General features: G+C 43.3%; 4 non-coding genes across 4 annotated transcripts; all 4 read right to left on the reverse strand.

Moving 5' to 3' along the window:
- Positions 1 to 228: 228 nt before the first annotated feature.
- Positions 229 to 322, reverse strand: LOC117701013 (small nucleolar RNA SNORD116). The gene has a single exon (XR_004605617.1). It is a non-coding gene; the product is annotated as a small nucleolar RNA SNORD116 (small nucleolar RNA).
- Positions 323 to 2,187: 1,865 nt separating this feature from the next.
- Positions 2,188 to 2,281, reverse strand: LOC117701054 (small nucleolar RNA SNORD116). The gene has a single exon (XR_004605623.1). It is a non-coding gene; the product is annotated as a small nucleolar RNA SNORD116 (small nucleolar RNA).
- A 1,861-nt stretch (positions 2,282 to 4,142) lies between these two features.
- Positions 4,143 to 4,236, reverse strand: LOC117701028 (small nucleolar RNA SNORD116). The gene has a single exon (XR_004605619.1). It is a non-coding gene; the product is annotated as a small nucleolar RNA SNORD116 (small nucleolar RNA).
- Positions 4,237 to 6,111: 1,875 nt separating this feature from the next.
- Positions 6,112 to 6,205, reverse strand: LOC117701034 (small nucleolar RNA SNORD116). The gene has a single exon (XR_004605620.1). It is a non-coding gene; the product is annotated as a small nucleolar RNA SNORD116 (small nucleolar RNA).
- Between the last annotated feature and the right edge of the window lie 8,978 nt (positions 6,206 to 15,183).

The following is a 15,183-nucleotide window of genomic DNA, read 5'->3' on the forward strand; positions in this document are numbered from 1 at the left end:
CTGGCAGGACTTTCTACTCAGTCTCTGCCAAGCAATTCCTCAACAACCACTGAAGATGCCACTAGAGCAAAGGGGGCTGCTTTGTTCTAGGCCATGGTTTCTGTCAGAGTAGGCAAAGCACAGGCCCATCTGTAGAGAGTCTGGCTAGAGCCTGAGGAAGGCAAGGCCAAGAGAGTGCTTGGCAAGCCTGTGTCTGACGCCCAGAGGACCTGGGTGACCCAAGGTGCCGGACCTCAGTCCCGATGACAGAAGCGGTAGTGAGTTTTCACTCATTTTGTTCAGATTTTCCAAGGAATGTTTGACTGGGAATCATCATAGATCCAAGCACGATGGAGTGCCATGCACAGAGAGGATCTGGGTAGTCTGGAGTGCTCAGGCTTTGGGGAGAGCAAGGAATTGCAAGATATTGCCCATCCATTACCAGGGAAGAATGGGCCTAAGCCCCAAACCTGGGAGCACCAGGAGGCCCTGAGCCTGCTGCATGTCCTGAATGGACAGGATGCAGGGATGGCAGCTCCTCCCAGCTCCACCAAGACCTGAGCACCTTGAGTCCTCGGGCCATTTCTGAGTTCCTTACCTTTGACCTCTGGCACTCTCAGGACTTTCAGGAAGACCAAACCAGGTCACTGGAGCTTCATTCAGCCACTGTCAAACCGCATCCTATGTGGTGGGGCCATTTCCCCTCAAGGAAGTCACCCATGGCCCATGCTGGACGATGTATGCGACCCTGGGAAGACAGAAGAGAGCACATGCTGCCATTATGATGGGACCCATGCAAACCAGGATGGATGATGGGCTTTCTGTTCATTTTGGCATGGTCAGACCACACAGGCGCCCTCAACACTCCTGCTCTTGCCAACCTCTGGGCCCTGCCCTTCCACATCAGGGATGCTTTTCCTCTCAAGCCTTGCCTGGAGACAAAACATGCCCTTTGCTCTCAAGTGCTTCCTGGGCACTCCCCTAACTCCATGGCCTTCAGCATGATATCTGAGCTGCTCTAGAGGGACACAGCACATACCAGGAGCTCCAACACATCAACCTTCTCCACCAGCGCCCAGCAAAACCTTGCCAAAAGAATGAGGGTACTTCTCAATCAAATATGGCAGAACAAAAATAAAACTGATAAGAACAATCTCAGGTCCTCTTGCCTAATGCAAAGGAGAATGAGGTGGAAGCTCTGGTCAACATCACCAGCAAAGCCCTGTGTCTCTAAGTATCTCTGCACACCACTTGAGCATCTTCCACCATGGCTACAAAGCTACATGCTTCCATACTACAAGGTCCTAGCATGAGACAGAATTTGACCTCCTCTTAAGGTTCTGATAACCAGCATAGGAGTAGCAGGCTTACTTTGTCCATAAGCACCACCAGATTTGTTTTGTCTCTCTGTATCGCGTTCTCTGTCTCTCGGTCTCTTTCTTCTTCTCTAACATTCTGCCTGTCTCTACCTTTGTTTCTGTCTCTTTCTCTCTCCTTCTCCCTCTTCCACTATCTCCCTCCTCTCTCTCTCTCTCTCTCTCTCTCTCTCTCTCTCTCTCTCTCTCTGTCTCTCTCTCTGTCTGGCTGTCTCTCTCTTCTCTATGTCTGTTTTTCCCCAACTCTAACTCAGACTTTGGCCTTTCCCTTCCTCTATCAAACTCTGTTCTCTTTCCAAGCCAATGGCCCAGGAATCCAGCTTGCTGCATGAGACACAGAGTCTTCTTGGTAACCACCTGATTACATTACTGTCATACAGTCCCTGAGACATGCTAAGGCATCTGGCCACATTGGACCTGCAGCCAGCTTTCCATAGTCACTCTGTGGAGCAACACAGCAGGGTTGTTCATGTCAAAGCATCTGGGTAGCCTGAACACACTTGCATGCATGCCAGTGTACAACCCAGTGGCTTTGGTGCCACTGCTCATCCTACTTGTGCCTCACAGTCTACTCTGCACTTGGGCTGCAGGCCACACCTTGGAGCTGGCAGGACTTTCTACTCAGTCTCTGCCAAGCAATTCCTCAACAACCACTGAAGATGCCACTAGAGCAAAGGGGGCTGCTTTGTTCTAGGCCATGGTTTCTGTCAGAGTAGGCAAAGCACAGGCCCATCTGTAGAGAGTCTGGCTAGAGCCTGAGGAAGGCAAGGCCAATAGAGTGCTTGGCAAGCCTGTGTTTGACGCCCAGAGGACCTGGGTGACCCAAGGTGCCGGACCTCAGTCCCAATGACAGAAGCGGTAGTGAGTTTTCACTCATTTTGTTCAGATTTTCCAAGGAATGTTTGACTGGGAATCATCATAGATCCAAGCACGATGGAGTGCCATGCACAGAGAGGATCTGGGTAGTCTGGAGTGCTCAGGCTTTGGGGAGAGCAAGGAATTGCAAGATATTGCCCATCCATTACCAGGGAAGAATGGGCCTAAGCCCCAAACCTGGGAGCACCAGGAGGCCCTGAGCCTGCTGCCTGTCCTGAATGGACAGGATGCAGGGATGGCAGCTCCTCCCAGCTCCACCAAGACCTGAGCACCTTGAGTCCTCGGGCCATTTCTGAGTTCCTTACCTTTGACCTCTGGCACTCTCAGGAATTTCAGGAAGACCAAACCAGGTCACTGGAGCTTCATTCAGCCACTGTCAAACCGCATCCTATGTGGTGGGGCCATTTCCCCTCAAGGAAGTCACCCATGGCCCATGCTGGACGATGTATGCGACCCTGGGAAGACAGAAGAGAGCACATGCTGCCATTATGATGGGACCCATGCAAACCAGGATGGATGATGGGCTTGCTGTTCATTTTGGCATGGTCAGACCACACAGGCGCCCTCAACACTCCTGCTCTTGCCAACCTCTGGGCCCTGCCCTTCCACATCAGGGATGCTTTTCCTCTCAAGCCTTGCCTGGAGACAAAACATGCCCTTTGCTCTCAAGTGCTTCCTGGGCACTCCCCTAACTCCATGGCCTTCAGCATGATATCTGAGTTGCTCTAGAGGGACACAGCACATACCACGAGCTCCAACACATCAACCTTCTCCACCAGCGCCCAGCAATACCTTGCCAAAAGAATGAGGGTACTTCTCAATCAAATATGGCAGAACAAAAATAAAACTGATAAGAACAATCTCAGGTCCTCTTGCCTAATGCAAAGGAGAATGAGGTGGAAGCTCTGGTCAACATCACCAGCAAAGCCCTGTGTCTCTAAGTATCTCTGCACACCACTTGAGCATCTTCCACCATGGCTACAAAGCTACATGCTTCCATACTACAAGGTCCTAGCATGAGACAGAATTTGACCTCCTCTTAAGGTTCTGATAACCAGCATAGCAGTAGCAGGCTTACTTTGTCCATAAGCACCACCAGATTTGTTTTGTCTCTCTGTATCGCGTTCTCTGTCTCTCGGTCTCTTTCTTCTTCTCTAACATTCTGCCTGTCTCTACCTTTGTTTCTGTCTCTTTCTCTCTCCTTCTCCCTCTTCCACTATCTCCCTCCTCTCTCTCTCTCTCTCTCTCTCTCTCTCTCTCTCTCTCTCTGTCTCTCTCTCTGTCTGGCTGTCTCTCTCTTCTCTATGTCTGTTTTTCCCCAACTCTAACTCAGACTTTGGCCTTTCCCTTCCTCTATCAAACTCTGTTCTCTTTCCAAGCCAATGGCCCAGGAATCCAGCTTGCTGCATGAGACACAGAGTCTTCTTGGTAACCACCTGATTACATTACTGTCATACAGTCCCTGAGACATGCTAAGGCATCTGGCCACATTGGACCTGCAGCCAGCTTTCCATAGTCACTCTGTGGAGCAACACAGCAGGGTTGTTCATGTCAAAGCATCTGGGTAGCCTGAACACACTTGCATGCATTCCAGTGTACAACCCAGTGGCTTTGGTGCCACTGCTCATCCTACTTGTGCCTCACAGTCTACTCTGCACTTGGGCTGCAGGCCACACCTTGGAGCTGGCAGGACTTTCTACTCAGTCTCTGCCAAGCAATTCCTCAACAACCACTGAAGATGCCACTAGAGCAAAGGGGGCTGCTTTGTTCTAGGCCATGGTTTCTGTCAGAGTAGGCAAAGCACAGGCCCATCTGTAGAGAGTCTGGCTAGAGCCTGAGGAAGGCAAGGCCAAGAGAGTGCTTGGCAAGCCTGTGTCTGACGCCCAGAGGACCTGGGTGACCCAAGGTGCCGGACCTCAGTCCCGATGACAGAAGCGGTAGTGAGTTTTCACTCATTTTGTTCAGATTTTCCAAGGAATGTTTGACTGGGAATCATCATAGATCCAAGCACGATGGAGTGCCATGCACAGAGAGGATCTGGGTAGTCTGGAGTGCTCAGGCTTTGGGGAGAGCAAGGAATTGCAAGATATTGCCCATCCATTACCAGGGAAGAATGGGCCTAAGCCCCAAACCTGGGAGCACCAGGAGGCCCTGAGCCTGCTGCATGTCCTGAATGGACAGGATGCAGGGATGGCAGCTCCTCCCAGCTCCACCAAGACCTGAGCACCTTGAGTCCTCGGGCCATTTCTGAGTTCCTTACCTTTGACCTCTGGCACTCTCAGGACTTTCAGGAAGACCAAACCAGGTCACTGGAGCTTCATTCAGCCACTGTCAAACCGCATCCTATGTGGTGGGGCCATTTCCCCTCAAGGAAGTCACCCATGGCCCATGCTGGACGATGTATGCGACCCTGGGAAGACAGAAGAGAGCACATGCTGCCATTATGATGGGACCCATGCAAACCAGGATGGATGATGGGCTTTCTGTTCATTTTGGCATGGTCAGACCACACAGGCGCCCTCAACACTCCTGCTCTTGCCAACCTCTGGGCCCTGCCCTTCCACATCAGGGATGCTTTTCCTCTCAAGCCTTGCCTGGAGACAAAACATGCCCTTTGCTCTCAAGTGCTTCCTGGGCACTCCCCTAACTCCATGGCCTTCAGCATGATATCTGAGTTGCTCTAGAGGGACACAGCACATACCAGGAGCTCCAACACATCAACCTTCTCCACCTGCGCCCAGCAAAACCTTGCCAAAAGAATGAGGGTACTTCTCAATCAAATATGGCAGAACAAAAATAAAACTGATAAGAACAATCTCAGGTCCTCTTGCCTAATGCAAAGGAGAATGAGGTGGAAGCTCTGGCCAACATCACCAGCAAAACCCTGTGTCTCTAAGTATCTCTGCACACCACTTGAGCATCTTCCACCATGGCTACAAAGCTACATGCTTCCATACTACAAGGTCCTAGCATGAGACAGAATTTGACCTCCTCTTAAGGTTCTGATAACCAGCATAGGAGTACCAGGCTTACTTTGTCCATAAGCACCACCAGATTTGTTTTGTCTCTCTGTATCGCGTTCTCTGTCTCTCAGTCTCTTTCTTCTTCTCTAACATTCTGCCTGTCTCTACCTTTGTTTCTGTCTCTTTCTCTCTCCTTCTCCCTCTTCCACTATCTCCCTCCTCTCTCTCTCTCTCTCTCTCTCTCTCTCTCTCTCTCTCTCTCTCTCTCTCTCTCTCTCTCTCTCTCTGTCTGGCTGTCTCTCTCTTCTCTATGTCTGTTTTTCCCCAACTCTAACTCAGACTTTGGCCTTTCCCTTCCTCTATCAAACTCTGTTCTCTTTCCAAGCCAATGGCCCAGGAATCCAGCTTGCTGCATGAGACACAGAGTCTTCTTGGTAACCACCTGATTACATTACTGTCATACAGTCCCTGAGACATGCTAAGGCATCTGGCCACATTGGACCTGCAGCCAGCTTTCCATAGTCACTCTGTGGAGCAACACAGCAGGGTTGTTCATGTCAAAGCATCTGGGTAGCCTGAACACACTTGCATGCATGCCAGTGTACAACCCAGTGGCTTTGGTGCCACTGCTCATCCTACTTGTGCCTCACAGTCTACTCTGCACTTGGGCTGCAGGCCACACCTTGGAGCTGGCAGGACTTTCTACTCAGTCTCTGCCAAGCAATTCCTCAACAACCACTGAAGATGCCACTAGAGCAAAGGGGGCTGCTTTGTTCTAGGCCATGGTTTCTGTCAGAGTAGGCAAAGCACAGGCCCATCTGTAGAGAGTCTGGCTAGAGCCTGAGGAAGGCAAGGCCAATAGAGTGCTTGGCAAGCCTGTGTCTGACGCCCAGAGAACCTGGGTGACCCAAGGTGCCGGACCTCAGTCCCGATGACAGAAGCGGTAGTGAGTTTTCACTCATTTTGTTCAGATTTTCCAAGGAATGTTTGACTGGGAATCATCATAGATCCAAGCACGATGGAGTGCCATGCACAGAGAGGATCTGGGTAGTCTGGAGTGCTCAGGCTTTGGGGAGAGCAAGGAATTGCAAGATATTGCCCATCCATTACCAGGGAAGAATGGGCCTAAGCCCCAAACCTGGGAGCACCAGGAGGCCCTGAGCCTGCTGCATGTCCTGAATGGACAGGATGCAGGGATGGCAGCTCCTCCCAGCTCCACCAAGACCTGAGCACCTTGAGTCCTCGGGCCATTTCTGAGTTCCTTACCTTTGACCTCTGGCACTCTCAGGACTTTCAGGAAGACCAAACCAGGTCACTGGAGCTTCATTCAGCCACTGTCAAACCGCATCCTATGTGGTGGGGCCATTTCCCCTCAAGGAAGTCACCCATGGCCCATGCTGGACGATGTATGCGACCCTGGGAAGACAGCAGAGAGCAATGCCGCCATTACACTGGGACCCATGCAAACCAGGATGGATGATGGGCTTGCTGTTTCTTTTGGCATGGTCAGACCACACAGGCGCCCTCAACACTCCTGCTCTTGCCAACCTCTGGGCCCTGCCCTTCCACATCAGGGATGCTTTTCCTCTCAAGCCTTGCCTGGAGACAAAACATGCCCTTTGCTCTCAAGTGCTTCCTGGGCACTCCCCTAACTCCATGGCCTTCAGCATGATATCTGAGCTGCTCTAGAGGGACACAGCACATGCCAGGAGCTCCAACACATCAACCTTCTCCACCAGCGCCCAGCACAACCTTGCCAAAAGAATGAGGGTACTTCTCAATCAAATATGGCAGAACAAAAATAAAACTGATAAGAACAATCTCAGGTCCTCTTGCCTAATGCAAAGGAGAATGAGGTGGAAGCTCTGGCCAACATCACCAGCAAAACCCTGTGTCTCTAAGTATCTCTGTACACCACTTGAGCATCTTCCACCATGGCTACAAAGCTACATGCTTCCATACTACAGGGTCCTAGCATGAGACAGAATTTGACCTCCTCTTAAGGTTCTGATAACCAGCATAGGAGTACCAGGCTTACTTTGTCCATAAGCACCACCAGATTTGTTTTGTCTCTCTGTATCGCGATCTCTGTCTCTCGGTCTCTTTCTTCTTCTCTAACTTTCTCTCCATCTCTACCTTTGTTTCTGTCTCTTTCTCTCTCCTTCTCCCTCTTCCACTATCTTCCCCCCCCCCTCTCTCTCTCTCTCTCTCTCTGTCTGGCTGTCTCTCTCTTCTCCATGTCTGTTTTTCCCCAACTCTATCTCAGACTTTGGCCTTTCCCTTCCTCTATCAAACTCTGTTCTCTTTCCAAGCCAATGGCCCAGGAATCCAGCTTGCTGCATGAGACACAGAGTCTTCTTGGTAACCACCTGATTACATTACTGTCATACAGTCCCTGAGACATGCTAAGGCATCTGGCCACATTGGACCTGCAGCCAGCTTTCCATAGTCACTCTGTGGAGCAACACAGCAGGGTTGTTCATGTCAAAGCATCTGGGTAGCCTGAACACACTTACATGCTTTCCAGTGTACAACCCAGTGGCTTTGGTGCCACTGCTCATCCTACTTGTGCCTCACAGTCTACTCTGCACTTGGGCTTCAGGCCACAACTTGGAGCTAGCAATGTAAAGCAACCTATGTCCTGCATTTCCACTAACGTTCATGTCTTCATTTTTATCTGTGAGACTTCCATTTCTTCTATAAATATTGTCCAGAAAGAAGTTCCCCGGCACACTTTAATTATTATTTAAGTGTGTATATGTCTGTTTTTTGTTTTCCCATGTTTCTGCAATTTTTTTTGTCTCTGCCATTGGTGAAATATATATGTGAATGTGGAATATATTGGATAGGTATAAATAGAGTAGGAACAGTAACAAAAGGATATAAACTTAGGAAAATAAGAAAGAGAGGTAGAAAATACCAGGAACTAGAATGAAGATAAGTAATGTATTTAATGACATATACTTATTATGGGAGCTCAGAGCAAGATTTATATGAAATTGTACAAGGGATAGTTTTATCATCTTAAGCATTATTATAACTTAGTTATTATTGTAATTTGAATATAAGAAGATATGTCTGCATGTAAAATTGACAAGTGATAGATTTTGATGGCTATTCTTGATTGTACAGTTGACTATATCTGGAATTATCTACAATACAGAAGTTAAAGACATTACTCTCATCCAGATCTTTAGACATAGTGGCCATGTTTTCAAAACTCTTCTGTAAAGGTCAAGAAAGGTTTAGGTCCATGTATACTGTTACATGCCTATAAACACAGGATGCAGGACATAAGGCATAAAAATCTGTAAGTTCAAGATTAGTCTAAGGTCATATTCCAGGACAGCCAAGCTTAGGTGGTGAAGAAATTGGAAAATATACAGCTTGTGATGATATAATAGAAAAAGATATTGCAGTCCCAGTATACAGTAGCTTAGTCATTTGTCACTTGAGTCAAGAAAAGAAGGTCTTACAGAGATAATTGAGCTGGTTAGGTGAAGCAGAAGATAAGACGTAACTAAAATGAAGTCTGCTTCACTGGAGTGATATCTTCTAGAAAGTGTGTTCTGAGAATATACAAAAGCTCTGTTTCAGAGATAGACATCATGCTGAAGGACAGACTTAGTAATATGTAATGATCATCCATATGGTATGGTTTTGAATGCATGAAGAGTTATTGGAGAATATCTGAAGCATTTGCACTGCAAAAGGACATGAAAAAAAACTATTCGGGAAGATATAGACTCAGTTGTAATTGATGGATAAAGACTCCGAAGAGCTCATGTAAAGAAGGTGAGGTTTGCTACCGAGAAGAGTGTCTATGAGAGACTATCTGTGGATCTGAATTGCAGAAAAGACTCCAGTGTTTCAAAAAAGCCAATGCCATGTGATTGTCACTAAGAAAAGCAGTGTTGAAGTGGCATTATCCAGAGCCTAGAACACTATAGAAAGCAGAGCTTAAGAATTGATCCTTGCCATTTGATGGAGTCCATAATATTTGTGTATATCCCATTGAAACAAGAAACTGTGAAGTTAAAGTTGCCCCTGGTACCTCAAGATGTTAGAGATGACAGAGCTATGGGATATCTTCTGGGGAAAGCTGCTAACAATGGAACCAGCAAAAGGGAACAAAGTATGTTGCTGCTGAATACCATAGCTGTTAACAGTAGTTAACAAGGATGAAAGCAGTTGGAGTGCTGATGAGTGATTTGATATTGTATGTAAAGGTGCAGAGTTTGGAGTTCTCTCAGCTACTTTTTGGTATTTCTCTGGTCCAGCATTTCCTCACTATGATAGTTTAGAATGGTAATAAATATCTTGTGCCATGATAGGTTGGAAGTATGTGATCTGCATTTTGATTTTGACTTATTAGGGGATCAATTTAAGAACTTTCATAAATATCAGAATAGACTTTGAATTTTAGACTCAAACATTGGTAGACTGATATAGAATATGGGGTTTGAAAAGTTGGTTTAAGTAGGTTTTGCCTCATTCTTTGCCTGGTATGGCCCCGATAGAATTATGTGTTTGAACAATACTATATGGGCAATGGAGTAGAATGTCATAAATATATTTTGTGCACAGAGTGATACCACTAGGAGGTGTGGCTTTTTTAAAGAAGGGTGTTACTGTGTGGTGTACTTTGAGCAACTTTGTTTTCTGCTACCTGGTGATGCCAGTTTTCTTCTGGTGGTTTTTCAGAGCAAGCTGTAGAACTGTCACCTCCTCCTACATTGTGCCTGTCTGGAGCCTTAAAAAATTCTGCTTTGATGATAATGGAGTGAGTATATAAGTCTGTAAGGCAGTTCCAATTAAATATTGTCCTTTATAAGAGGTAACTTTGTAACAATGTCTCTTCACAACAATGGAAACCTTAACTAAGACAATCCTTTCATTTCTATTACATTAGGGCTTGTCTATTTCAATGGCAACAATATCAACTAAATTAAGGAGAAAATTCATGTAAATAGCACATTTAATAAAAATATAATTTTAAAAAGTTCCATAAAGTTGAAAGGCAGTATAAGAGAAGAGAAATTTACCATACTAAAGAGAAGTTATGTAAAGAAATATAAATTCTGGAATTTTCTTAATGCATAAAACAAAATATAATCTTTATAGAACTGAGAGCTATTTAAGTATTATTTTGATTTTACTTGTATAAAACAGCAGACAGAAAAATTATGTGACTATACTTTTCGCTGTCACTTGTTTTTCATTAATCATAGAAATAATAATAGTCCCAATGTCTTTACTTTTTGAATGTTGAATGACTAGTTAGTTCCCATTTGAGAGGTAGGTGGGACAGCCTATCAAAGAAAGCAATGCATCATAAGAGGACATTTTGTCTTTGATACTTAAGTGGGAGGAGATAAAACCACTTCTAGATGCAGTTTTTGTTCAAAGAGTACATAAGTAATATATATGTATATATACATATGTATTATATATATATGTATGTATGTATATATAATTCATTGGTTCCTCTCTGAAACTAAATCGACTTTTAATCTGAACAAAAAATGTTAGTTGATTCATTGACAATTGTTAGTAAACAGGAACTGGCATCCTTATACTTAGCATAAATATTATGTAATTTATTTTAATAATTGGACCAAGAATTGCAAACAGAATCAATTTGTAACAAAAAGCATGCTTCTTTGTTATTGGGTTCTATACAATTCTGAATATCATGTGATCTTGACCCACTACAGAAGATCAAAAAAATACTGATGGCAGAAATAAAAACATTAGGTGCCTTCATTCATTCAAGTTTCCTAAATTAAGAATTCTTTGTTTAGCTCAGTACCCTAGTTTTTTAATAGCGTTATTTGATTTTCTGGAGTCTAATTTCTTGAGTTCTTTATATATTAGATATGAGTCCTCTATCAGATGTAGGATCAGTAAAGATCTTTTCCCAATTTTTAGGTTGCCATTTTGTCCTATTGACAGTGTCCTTTGACTTATAGAAGCTTTTCAATTTTATGAGGTCTAAGTTGTCAATTCTTGATCTTAGGGCATAAGCCATTGGTGTCCTATTCAGGAATATATCCCTTGTGCCCATGTGTTCAAGGCTCTTCCCCACATTTTCTTCTATTAGTTCAGTATATCAGTTTTATATGGAGATCCTTGATCCACTTGGACTTGAGCTTTGTACAAAGAGATAAGAATGGACCAATTTGCATTCTTCTACATGCTGACTTCCAGTGAACCAGCAACATTTGTTGAAAATGCTGTCTTTTTTCAACTGGATGGTTTTAGAACCTTTGTCCAAGATCAAATGACCACAGGTAAGTAGGATCATTTCTGGGTTTTCAGTTCTATTTTACTGATCTTCTTGCCTGTCTCTGTACCAACATCGTATACTTTTTATCACTACTGCTCTGTAGTACAGCTTGAGGTCATGATGGTGATTTCCCCAGAACGTCTTTTATTGTTGAGAATAATTTTTGCTATCCTGGTTTTTATTTTATTCTAAATGAATATTCAACTGAAGAAACCCAATGATCTAAAAGCACTGAAAGAAATATTTAACATCCTTAGTCAGCAGGGAAATGCAAATTAAAACAACCCTGAGATTCCACTTCACAGTAGTCAAAATTGCTAAGATCAAAACCTCATGGGATAGCAGATACTGGTGAGGATGTGGAGAAAGAGGAAAACTCCTTGATTGTTGTTGGGATAGCTAACTGGTTCAACCATTCTGGAAATCAGTCTGTTGATACCTCAGAAAATTGGAGATAGTATTACCTGAGGACCCAGTTATGCCACTCCTGGACACATACTCCCAAAATGCTCCAAAACATAATAAAGACACATAGTCCACTATGTTCATAGCAGTCTTATTTAGAATAGCCAGAAGCTGGAAAGAATCTAGATGTCCTTCAACAGAACAAAGGATACAGAAACTTTGGACATTTATACAATGGAGTACTACTCAGCTAATAGAAAGAATAGATTCATGAAATTCTTAGACAAATGGATGGAACTAGAAAGTATTATCCTGAGTAAGGGAACCTAATTACAAAAGAACACATATTGTATGCACTCACTGATAAGTGGATATTAACCCAAAAGCTCATAATACCCAACGTACAACTCACAGACTACATGAAGCTCAAGAAGAATGAAGACCAAAGTATAGATACTTTGGTCCTTTTTAGGAGTAACAAAATACTCAAGGAAGCAAATACAAAGACGATATGTGGAACAGAAACTTGAGGAGGGGCCATCTGGAGTCTGCCCTTCCTGGGGATCCATTCCAGGTGTAGTCAATAAACACAGACACTTTGTGGATGCCAGGATACAAGAGCCTGATATACCTTTCTTCTGAGAGATTCTGCCATAATCTGACATACACAGAGGCGGATGTTGGCAGCTAACCATTGTACTGATCATAAGATCCCCAATAAAGGAGGTAGAGAGAAGATTAAAGGAGCTGAAGGATCCTTTGGCCCCATGGGAAGAGCAGCAATATCAACCAACCAGAGCTCCCAGGGTCTAATCAGCCAGCCTGGTTACCTGCATGGAGGGCTCCAGTTCTATATGCAGTAGAGGATGGCCTTGCCAGGCATTGGTGGGGGAGGAGTTCCTTGTTTCCATGAAGGCTAGATGTCACAGTGTGGGGGAATTCGAATATGGGGAGGGAGAAGTGGCTGGATGTGTGGGGCACACCCTTATAGAAGCAGTGGGAGGGGAGATGGAATAGGGAGTTCCTGGGTAGGGGAAATGAGGAAAGGGGATAACATCTGAAATGTAAGTAAGTAGAATATCCAATAAAAATACGTTTTAAGAAAGAAAAAAAATAAAGAAATGAAACATTTACTAAATCATAAACTGAAAAGCATAAGAAGATATTTGGGGTTAAATATTGCTTGTACAAGTGTAGTAACAATTTAAGTGTGCTAAAATGGAAGTAGATATATGTCCTGATTTTTACATTAGATTCTGATTATAGGAAGGCTTTGTAACCTATAGGTCCACTTGTATTCTTCAAGATGGTCCTGGCAAGGAAGCCATGCCAAATTATATTTCATGACATTGGTGCTGAAAATCAATAGGTTCTCTAAGTGCTTATGCAACTTCTCCTGAGTCTAATCCACTCAACAGCACTCTATTTTCAACCTTCAGTCACCAGCAAAAAATCAGCTTTTTGGCTTACTGTGTACTCAAGAACCCATTCTCCAGCAATAATTATTTAAGTTTCTCTTTGTGTCTGTGTAAATATTTTCCTAAGTTCAAGGAAGTGACCTTTTCAATGTTAAGCATGTTTCTGATATGCTTATAGGTAGAGGTACTCCCTGCCACATCCATTAAAGACAAGTTGATTATTTTTCAACTGTCCCCAATCCATCATCCTTGGAGCTACAACTCTACAGTCTCCATAGGCCCTACTAGGCTATTGTCTCTTTCCTATTCTCTTCTTCCTCTCCACTTTAGAATTCCCTGTTAATCTCACAGATCTAGGCCACTGTGGTTTTGTGACTCTTTTTCTAAATCCTTTCATTTGCTAGAGATGATACTACTTAAAATTGGGTTGTTTTTCTTGCCTCCTGTCTTCTATAAAAGCCCTGGTACCAGATGTAGAACTCTCCTCTGCCTTAGCCAGGATAATCCACTGACACCAATGAATGTAATGCTTAATGTTACTCCTTGAGTCCTTCCTACAGCCTGGGGACTGTAGGCTGCAGTGATATTTTCTTTTCATAAAAAAAGAACAGTGTCTTAAATAACTTCTCATTACTCCTTGGGATATCTCTTAAAAATTCTGCATTCTCTATACCTTATACCCTCTTGAATGGCTTTAAATTTATTCACATTTCCAATGATATTTCTAATTTTATTAGGGACCATTAAAAATACTACATAAATTGGGGAAAAGGAAAGAGATTCCCTATCTCCTATTTCCCTTTCTCCAATCCCTGTTTTTTTTCCTCCTGGTCTCCTCCTCATGCTGATTAGACATCTTATCTATAAACTGCAACACATCAGGGAAGGCTGGATCTAGGGACTGTAACACATATACTTGATCCTGCTAATGGCTGCTCTAAACAAAGTTACGTATCTAACCACTCCTGAAGTATGCATGATCATTTGTCTCTGAATTGGATTCCAAACTAGCTAGAATCCCATTCCTTCCTGTGGCTCAGGCTGTCAGCCTACCCACATGGACCCTCAGTTACCTTTGCTCCACCTCTCTTTCTGGCTTCCTGCAGCTAGTCTGCAATAAGCCAAGCGTGCTTTACCTCGTTTTCTTCAAGACCTCTGATTTTATTACAAAAACTTGACCTCATTTAAAGGTCTGAAATTGGCACACTTGATGTTTAACTTCTCATCACCATAAAAAAATGATTCCCAATGATTTTTTATCCAAGCTTTTCTGCTCCGTGCTCAGAAAGTCTCTTATCTGATAGGGTCTAATTTTCCACTATTTAAATGACTTCATCTCTGATTTATTTGCACTCTAAGCTCAAAAAATGGAAAATATTTTAAGGTTATGCAGTAAACTCTTATTTAAGGATTTGTAGTTTGCTTATTGGGTATGATTTAACATCGATATAGTCTACAATACCATTTAGTTCTAAATTTGTATAATAAAATGTACTAAACTAAGTGTAGTTTAATATACAAATTACATTTGTTTAACACCAAAAATTTAAGTACATGTGTTTAAGTACACTTTTTAGGGTACACATATTTTTTCTCCCTAACCTTCTTTCTTCTTGACTTTATTTTCTGCTATATATAAATACATATGTATGTACATACATACATACACACACACACACTATATATATATATATATATATATATATATATATATATATATATACACTATATATATATATACACTATATATATATATATATATATATATATATATATATATATATATATATAGAGAGAGAGAGAGAGAGAGAGAGAGAGAGAGAGAGAGAGAGATTCAGTTTTAGAATCTTTTTAAGTCTAGCTGTTTCTTCCTCATC

This window comes from Arvicanthis niloticus, chromosome 1, assembly GCF_011762505.2.
Source record: "Arvicanthis niloticus isolate mArvNil1 chromosome 1, mArvNil1.pat.X, whole genome shotgun sequence".
Classification (NCBI taxonomy): domain Eukaryota; kingdom Metazoa; phylum Chordata; class Mammalia; order Rodentia; family Muridae; genus Arvicanthis; species Arvicanthis niloticus.